Source organism: Clupea harengus, chromosome 15, assembly GCF_900700415.2.
Source record: "Clupea harengus chromosome 15, Ch_v2.0.2, whole genome shotgun sequence".
In the NCBI taxonomy this organism is placed as follows: domain Eukaryota; kingdom Metazoa; phylum Chordata; class Actinopteri; order Clupeiformes; family Clupeidae; genus Clupea; species Clupea harengus.
In genome coordinates, this window is record NC_045166.1 from 1,283,513 (window position 1) to 1,291,273 (window position 7,761).

The following is a 7,761-nucleotide window of genomic DNA, read 5'->3' on the forward strand; positions in this document are numbered from 1 at the left end:
CTTCGCTGTCCTTTCTCTGCCTATTCTTCCCTCCTTTTTAAAGGAAGATATGCTACCTTTTTATGCTATCCTCCTCAATCTCTCTACCTGACCTTGCTCTTTCTGCATTTGCTGTCCATGCATACACACACACACACACACACTGAAACACACACACACACACACACACACACACACACACACACACACACACACACACACTGAAACACACACACACACACACACTCACACACACACACACACACACACACACACCTACCTACCTCTTAACTGTTTCTCAGAAAAAAAGCCGTGCAAACAAAGTGGATTGCTTTTCCAGGTGTGGAGCAGCTAAGCGTGGCAGGTATTTGCAGAGGAGAGCCGTAAAAAAAGTGCCGGCTGTTTGCCTTGTCTGATTCGCTCAGACGGTCTCTGGCCGGGGCAGATGGGGCCAGCGCCTGGCTGGAGGGGCAGAGCACACACACAGAGCCCTGATAAGAGCCTCTCTTGACTGCCCCGAGGCCACCGCCTCTGAGCTGGGGCTGAAGGCAAGGCCCTGAGCATGAAGGAGGATGGCTGATGCCACACTCGTAAGCCCTAAGGTCATTATGCCCATGCGCAAACATCCCGTGTTGGATTACAAACTGTTAATGGGCCCTAAACTCTTTTTTAATGTTTTTATTGGAGGGTTTCTATTATTCTTGAGATACGATGACCAATTGGGATATGTAAAGAAATTAGTTGAGTTCAAAAGAGTTGAACAATTTTGTCATAAAAAAATTTAATCCATGGTGATTTATTCTTTAAAATTCATTCAGTCTGTTTAAATTCACATTTGCACTTAGTTATCTTGAGGGTACAGTCCAAATCACCAAGTCCAAGTGTGAGTCATAATTGTTTTTCACAAATGTCATGACATGCTATAAGAATCCAGTGATATCATCAGATTACAAATATTTTCAATATACATATATTTACATAATGCCTTCCTACTGTTTTGTCAGGCCCTCTTGTTCCATGACCCAGGGTGTGCCAGCTCTGCTAATTGCTGGAGATAGGGCATTTATTGGATGCCTGTCATTAATCTGGGGAATATGCTAGGCTATGCCTACTAAACCTGGGATTTAGTGGAAATCCTCCCCCAGAGCAGAGTTTATCTGTAGGGATTTAGGGGCGCTGCTTAAAGACCTCAATCTAGAGGTTGAGTGACTTGACTCAGCCAGTAGCACCATATGCATAATCATATTCAATTGAAGAGGTTATCAGCGACAAGATGTATCATTTAATAAAAAACAAACAAGATTGAACTATATCTTGTCATATAACCATACCATATCTTGTCATTGACTAGCAAGTGTATCAAAATAATTAAATTGCATATTGTCATTGCCACTGTCTTTTTTTTTTATTTTTATTTTATTTTTTTTATTAATAATTATATTAATAATATTAATTGCCACTGTCTTTAGAATATTTTCTGTTCCCTTAATTGTCAGAACTGAATTTAATAAAGGCCCAAACAAAGCATCTCTTCCAGCGACCCCCTCCCTTCTACAAAACACAGACATTTAGTTAAGAAGCAGATGTAATGAGCCACGTGCATTTGTATAGATTTACATTGCAGAAGTGACCTCAAAGCTCTCACAGTACATAATGCAGGCCCTTTGTGTGTGTGTGTGTTTGTGTGTGTGTGTGTGTGCGTGTTTGTGTGCATGTGTGTGTGAGAGAGAGAGAGTGTCCTCTCTTTGATGTCGAATCGGGTGGCCTGCACTGCTTTATTGAGAGCTTTCCTTTTGAGTGGATGATCAAGACTGTACCTGGCATCACAGAGATGAGCCTGATTAACAAGAGCATGTATGAGAGAGGGAGAGAGAGAGAGGGAGAGAGGGAGAGAGGGAGAGAGAGAAAAGCAAAGGCTCAAGAAAAGAGGAGGCTGCTACTCTCTTCTCTGTTCAACACAGCCAGGCCAAACACTCAGCATGCAGAGCCTTGCCTCTCTGTTAAGTGAATGTGACAGACAATGGACTAAATGAGATAAAACAGGAATTATGATGCCACACGGCCACCTTTGATCAGTGATGGAGGGATGCATTAGACTGGAAGAACAACAAACAGGTCTTCTGTGAGTCACCGGGCGGCCCAACCAACCACTGAAGACATTTGAGTGGCGGATGAGTGTAGCCGCGGTGCACCGCTTGGCATGGATGGCGGTGCCATCTTTGCCATTCTCCTCGCACAACCTTGACGAATCCCAGTTACAATGTCTGGCAAGGTCAGGTGGAATACGACATTTCCAGGGTTATTTTCATTTGGAAATGAATATGACCTCATTTGTAGATATATCAACTACATACAGTATAAATAATCGGTTATTGCCATCATTTGTTATGTGTTTGGACGTGTTTAGCAAATGAGCATGGCAGACATATCCTGAAACCCCTTGGGATAAATAGGCTGGAGGCATGACAGCGTCTTCCTGAGGAGCGCTAAAAGGGAACACTGCACTGCACTGATGAAAGCTGCCGCTCTCTCCTAATCCATAGTCTCCTTATGCCTCAGCAGTGCAGCGCGCCGTGGCCATCAGTAAGGGCTTGAGAGCCGCACACTAAGAAGGATAAGCAGTAGTCCAGGCACTCCGCGCCTCCCGTGGGTAACCTGAGATGTACCTGTAAATCACATTCATCTTCGCTGTGATGTGGTAACCTGAGGTGTACCTGTAAATCACATTCATCTTCACTGTGATGTGGTAACCTGTTGTTGTACCTGTAAATCACATTCATCTTCGCTGTGATGTGGTAACCTGTTGTTGTACCTGTAAATCACATTCATCTTCACTGTGATGTGGTAACCTGTTGTTGTACCTGTAAATCACATTCATCTTCGCTGTGATGTGGTAACCTGTTGTTGTACCTGTAAATCACATTCATCTTCACTGTGATGTGGTAACCTGAGTTGTACCTGTAAATCCCATTCATCTTCGCTGTGATGTGGAATTGGAATAATGCATGTGCTGTACGCCATGCCAGTGTCACCCTTCTATCACAGTAATCCCACCTCCACACCTCGACTGCGTTCCTACAGAAAACACTCCAGACACCGACGTTCTGTCTGTGTTGCCTTGAATTATTGATGGCTGTCTTTACGTCAGTGCATGCTGGACACAGCGTTGGAGAGGGAGCTATTTTCTGAGCGCTGTGGAGACATCTGAGGTGTGTTTTTCTGAAGGTGTTCCTGTTCCAGCTTCTGTGTTAATTCCACCCTTAACCCCAGAGCCACACCCTGCTGTGGACGGTGAGAAAGATGGAGGATGGAGGATGGAGGTGGAGGCATTGACAAGCCCGAGCGCTCACTCACACTCACACTGCGGAAGAAGCCTTTTGAGTCATGTTCTGCGCTGCGTTCCACGTCATCTGGTGTGGTGCCCATGTTCTGTGTAATGCACCCACCCAATCCAATAATAGGAATTCTTTCACACGTGGATGACGAACATAGCCGGGAGCCTCCATGGCTCTTTCCATATTTTTCTCTGCCTCTCTGCATGCCAGGAGAGTTGCATTATTCATGTCCCGTGTGCCCACACTGCCCAAAAAGTCATTAGAACTTCAAACTTTTTTTAAGGGGGATGAGAGTAGGGGAATATTTGACATCGCTTTCAACAATTTCTTTCGTCATCTCTCTCTCTCTCTATTTTCTCTCTCACCATCTCTCTCTCTTTTCTCTCTCTCCCTCTCTCACCATCTCTCTCTTTTCTCTCTCACCATCTCTCTCTCTCTCTTTTCTCTCTCACCATCTCTCTCTCCCTTTTCTCTCTCACCATCTATCTCTTTCTTTTCTCTCTCTCTCTTTTCTCTCTCACCATCTCTCTCTCTCTCTCTTTTCTCTATCACCAACTCTCTCTCTCTTTTCTCTCTCACCATCTCTCTCTCTCTCTCTTTTCTCTCTCACCATCTCTCTCTCTCTTTTCTCTCTCACCATCTCTCTCTTTTCTCTCTCTCTCTCTCTCTTCTCTTTCACCATCTCTCTCTTTTCTCTCTCACCATCTCTCTCTCTCTTTTCTCTCTCACCATCTGTCACCATCTCTCTTTTCTCTCTCACCATCTCTCTCTCCCTTTTCTCTCTCACCATCTATCTCTTTCTTTTCTCTCTCTCTCTTTTCTCTCTCACCATCTCTCTCTCTTTTTTTTCTCTCACCATCTCCCTCTCTCTCTTTTCTCTCTCTCCCTCTCTTTTCTCTCTCACCATCTCTCTCCCTCTCTTTTCTCTCTCACCATCTCTCTCTCTCTTTTCTCTCTCACCATCTCTCTCTCTCTCTTTTCTCTCTCTCCCTCTCTTTTCTCTCTCATCATCTCTCTCCCTCTCTTTTCTCTCTCAGCATCTCTCTCTCTCGGCCTCTCTGACCTCCCCCTCCGCTGCTGGAGGTTTCCTTCTCAGTAGATGGCGTGTGTATTGGCAGTATTGGCATCCTGCTTTTACCGTTTCTCTGTGAGTCTGGCTTTAATCTTGGCTGGCCGTGTGCGCAGAGCCACCTGAGTGCTCTGATCTCGGCGAGCCTCCACGCTCCACTCTCACGCCGCCGAGCAGATGGCTGTCTCCGTCTCTAACCCCAGTCTCACCCCAACACCTGCACTGCAGGAGGGACCTGTCTGTCTGTCTGTCCGCCTGATTCCATGTCTGTCTCCCTGCTGGTCAGTTTGTCTGTGTGAGTATCTGTCGTTTGTCGTTTGTTTGTTGATTTGCCTTTTTTTGGGCGGTCTGTTTGTTGGCCTGGCTGTGCTTTCTGAGGTGCTGACCCTGACAAATCTCCTGCCATATTTCTTCCTGAATTCTCTACTAGGTTTCTTTCCTTTCTCAAAAGAAATGGTGAAAAGTATTTTATAAATGATAATCCACACTTAAGTCATCCGCTGGATTTGCAGATGTGTGTTAGAGAAGGACAGAGAATGGATGGATGGATGGAGAGCTGGTCAGAGAAAGAGGGGAGAAGAGAAGAAAAGGACATGGGGGAGAGTGGGGTAAGATGAGCCAGATGAGCGTTAGTTGACCCATCGCCCCTGCTGTATCTGCATTTTTGGTCATGTGAGTGAGTGTTTGTAGTGGTGAGTGTATTTTTTTCATTATTTCTTCTGGCATATCAGGTATAATCAGTCTCACATCAAAAGTAATTTATCTTTTATAATTTTATCTTTATATTTTAAAAGGTTTATCAGATATGTTGATCAGCTGGCAGTGTGTAAAAAACAATTTGAGGGAATTAGCAAAAGTGTAGGATTTCTAGACTAACTACTTCTACCAGAATGGTGGCTGCGGGGCCTTGGGAGTAGGATGAAACACCGGTCTGCATGAAGTCAAGTCAAATATTAGGTGTTTAAATGACTGTTGCATCCTAACAATGAATAACTGACACTATATTTAATATTTTAGCATAACTGCAGTCATGCCACGTAATTCCAGGAGAAAAGCAGATAGGCGCTCCATAGCTACTGTATGTGCTTGTAGCGGCGCTAGGGTTTTGTTTACCTCCTTCCGTGTGGATGACGTATAAGCGTCACTCTCATTTAGCAATTTTGAAAAGAACTTTCTGTACACATGTGACACGTTAGTGTTTATGTCAGTGGCTACAAGGTTCGTGATTATACAGATATTCAGAACATGATGTGACATGTTGGTGTTTATATTATGTTTATAGCCCAAAAAGTGTGCAATTATGCCAATCTATATTTAGAATTATAGTTTAAAATCTGGTTCATACAATAGTTTTACTCAGATGGTTCAACTTACACCCACCATGGTTGGGTTGGTTAACATGGGAGGTTTTGTTGTCTATTTGAGTTAGGCACATTTTTACATTTTTGAAAAAGCTTCCAATTGATGGCACATACAGTATGCTGAACTCGTTTTATGTCTGTCTCATTCCCTTGGCTATAGATCGACTTGAGTAAACTTACCCCTACTCTCCCCTGCCAAAACTCCTTCAAATAGAGTGCCAATCACCCGGGCCTGCAGATGTTGTTTTTTTGTCCATGACATTTACCCACGATGCATTTTCACCTCCAAATGATTAGTCTGTGACATTGTGTGGAGGAGGCTCTAATCTGGGGCTTAGGTGCCTGTGATAATGACATGGCTCCTGAGGGAGGGGAGACCAGGCCAAGCGGCCGTGATTAGGCCAGGTGGAACAGGCTACGCGGATTCCCAGCGCAGCGCCGGGGCCTGCTACCACAGCGATCGGGTTACAGGATCCATGGCAACATGTGACTCTTCAGTCTCTTCAGCCTCCACCCCCCTCTCCCAAATACACAAACCACAAACCACACACCACACACACACACACACACACACACACACACACACACACACACACACACACACACACACACACACACGCACGCACACACACAGCCTTTGCCAAACTGTAAATGGATGATTTTCAAGCCCCCCTGCATTTTGAATGGAGCTCCTTCTGTAATCTGTTCATTGAGACATGAGACGGTGTTTAATTAAAAACCAATCGCATCTGTGTGTGTATAGGACACAGGGAAAGAGAGAGAGATTGTGTGTGTGTGTGTGTGTTTGTGTGTGTGTTGTGTGTGTGTGTGTGTGTGTGTGTGTGTGTGTGTGTGTGTGTGTAGGACACAGGGAAAGAGAGAGAGACTGTGTGTGTGTGTGTGTCTGTGTGTGTGTGTGTGTGTGTGTGTGTGTGTGCGTGTGTGTGTGTCTGTGTGTGTGTCTGTGTGTGTGTCTGTGTGTGTGTGTGCGCGCCTCCCTCAAACTAATTAGGAACAGCAATTACCCCAAACTGTGGCTGCGTCCTTTCTGGGCTGGGGGACAATAGGATGTCTGTCAGTGCCAATGTTGCCCATGCATGACAGATGTGTGTGGACACCCCAGACAATGGCACGGATGGCCAAGTGGGTGCCTAAGTGTGATGCGGGTTTGGGGCGGGGGTTGGGGTGCGGCTGGGTGGGTATTGGGGCGCAGCAGGGAGGGGTCTGGGGTGGGGTACCCGTGTGGACAGCAGCTTGCGACCGGGAGGAGCGAGGGGAGATCTGCTGGGTCTCTCAGGGCGAGAGCGCCTCCTCCTCCTCCTCCTCCTCCTCAGCCCCGGTGGGTCCGGACACAGTCAGACCCCTGCCGACTCCTCTCTGGTGCCCACATGCGGACCTGGCAAAGCCCCCGTGGAGACGGACCCAGCCTGCTAATGGATGTCTGCCACAAGCGCCCACGGCCTCTGGGTTCCTGGGTTCACTCTCAGCAGCTCATTAGTTGACATTATTTTATATATTTCAAATATGGTGCTTTTAGGTTCCCCACAAGTAGCATACAAACCACGGTGGCTATTCAGTTTAAACTTTTTAATCCAAGACCCGGGTGTACCTGTTGAATTGAAAAATGTAGGAATAACCTAGGTGATACAGATTTGTCATTGATTTCAGGTATTCAGGCGCAACTTTCAATAGTTTCATTCAACACTGCCATCATCCAGTTCTATTCCAGCGCCATGTTTGTTGTGGATAGTGTAAAGTTTGGTCAGGCAGGCAACTCCCTCGCTGATTTCACTTCAATAAAGCTTGAGGCAATAAGATTTCTTTATAAAGTTGGAACAGTACACATTTCAAATGTATTGTATTTTTTTCCCCGGTTCTTTAAAGTTTTAGTATGGGAATGCAAGCCATTAGAACCTTTTCCAACAGTGTTTGTTATGTTTAGGATGTTAAGCGAAATCTTTAAACCAACAAGGGACCTGCAGAACCATAGGCGCATGAAATTCATGTTCCCTGGGAG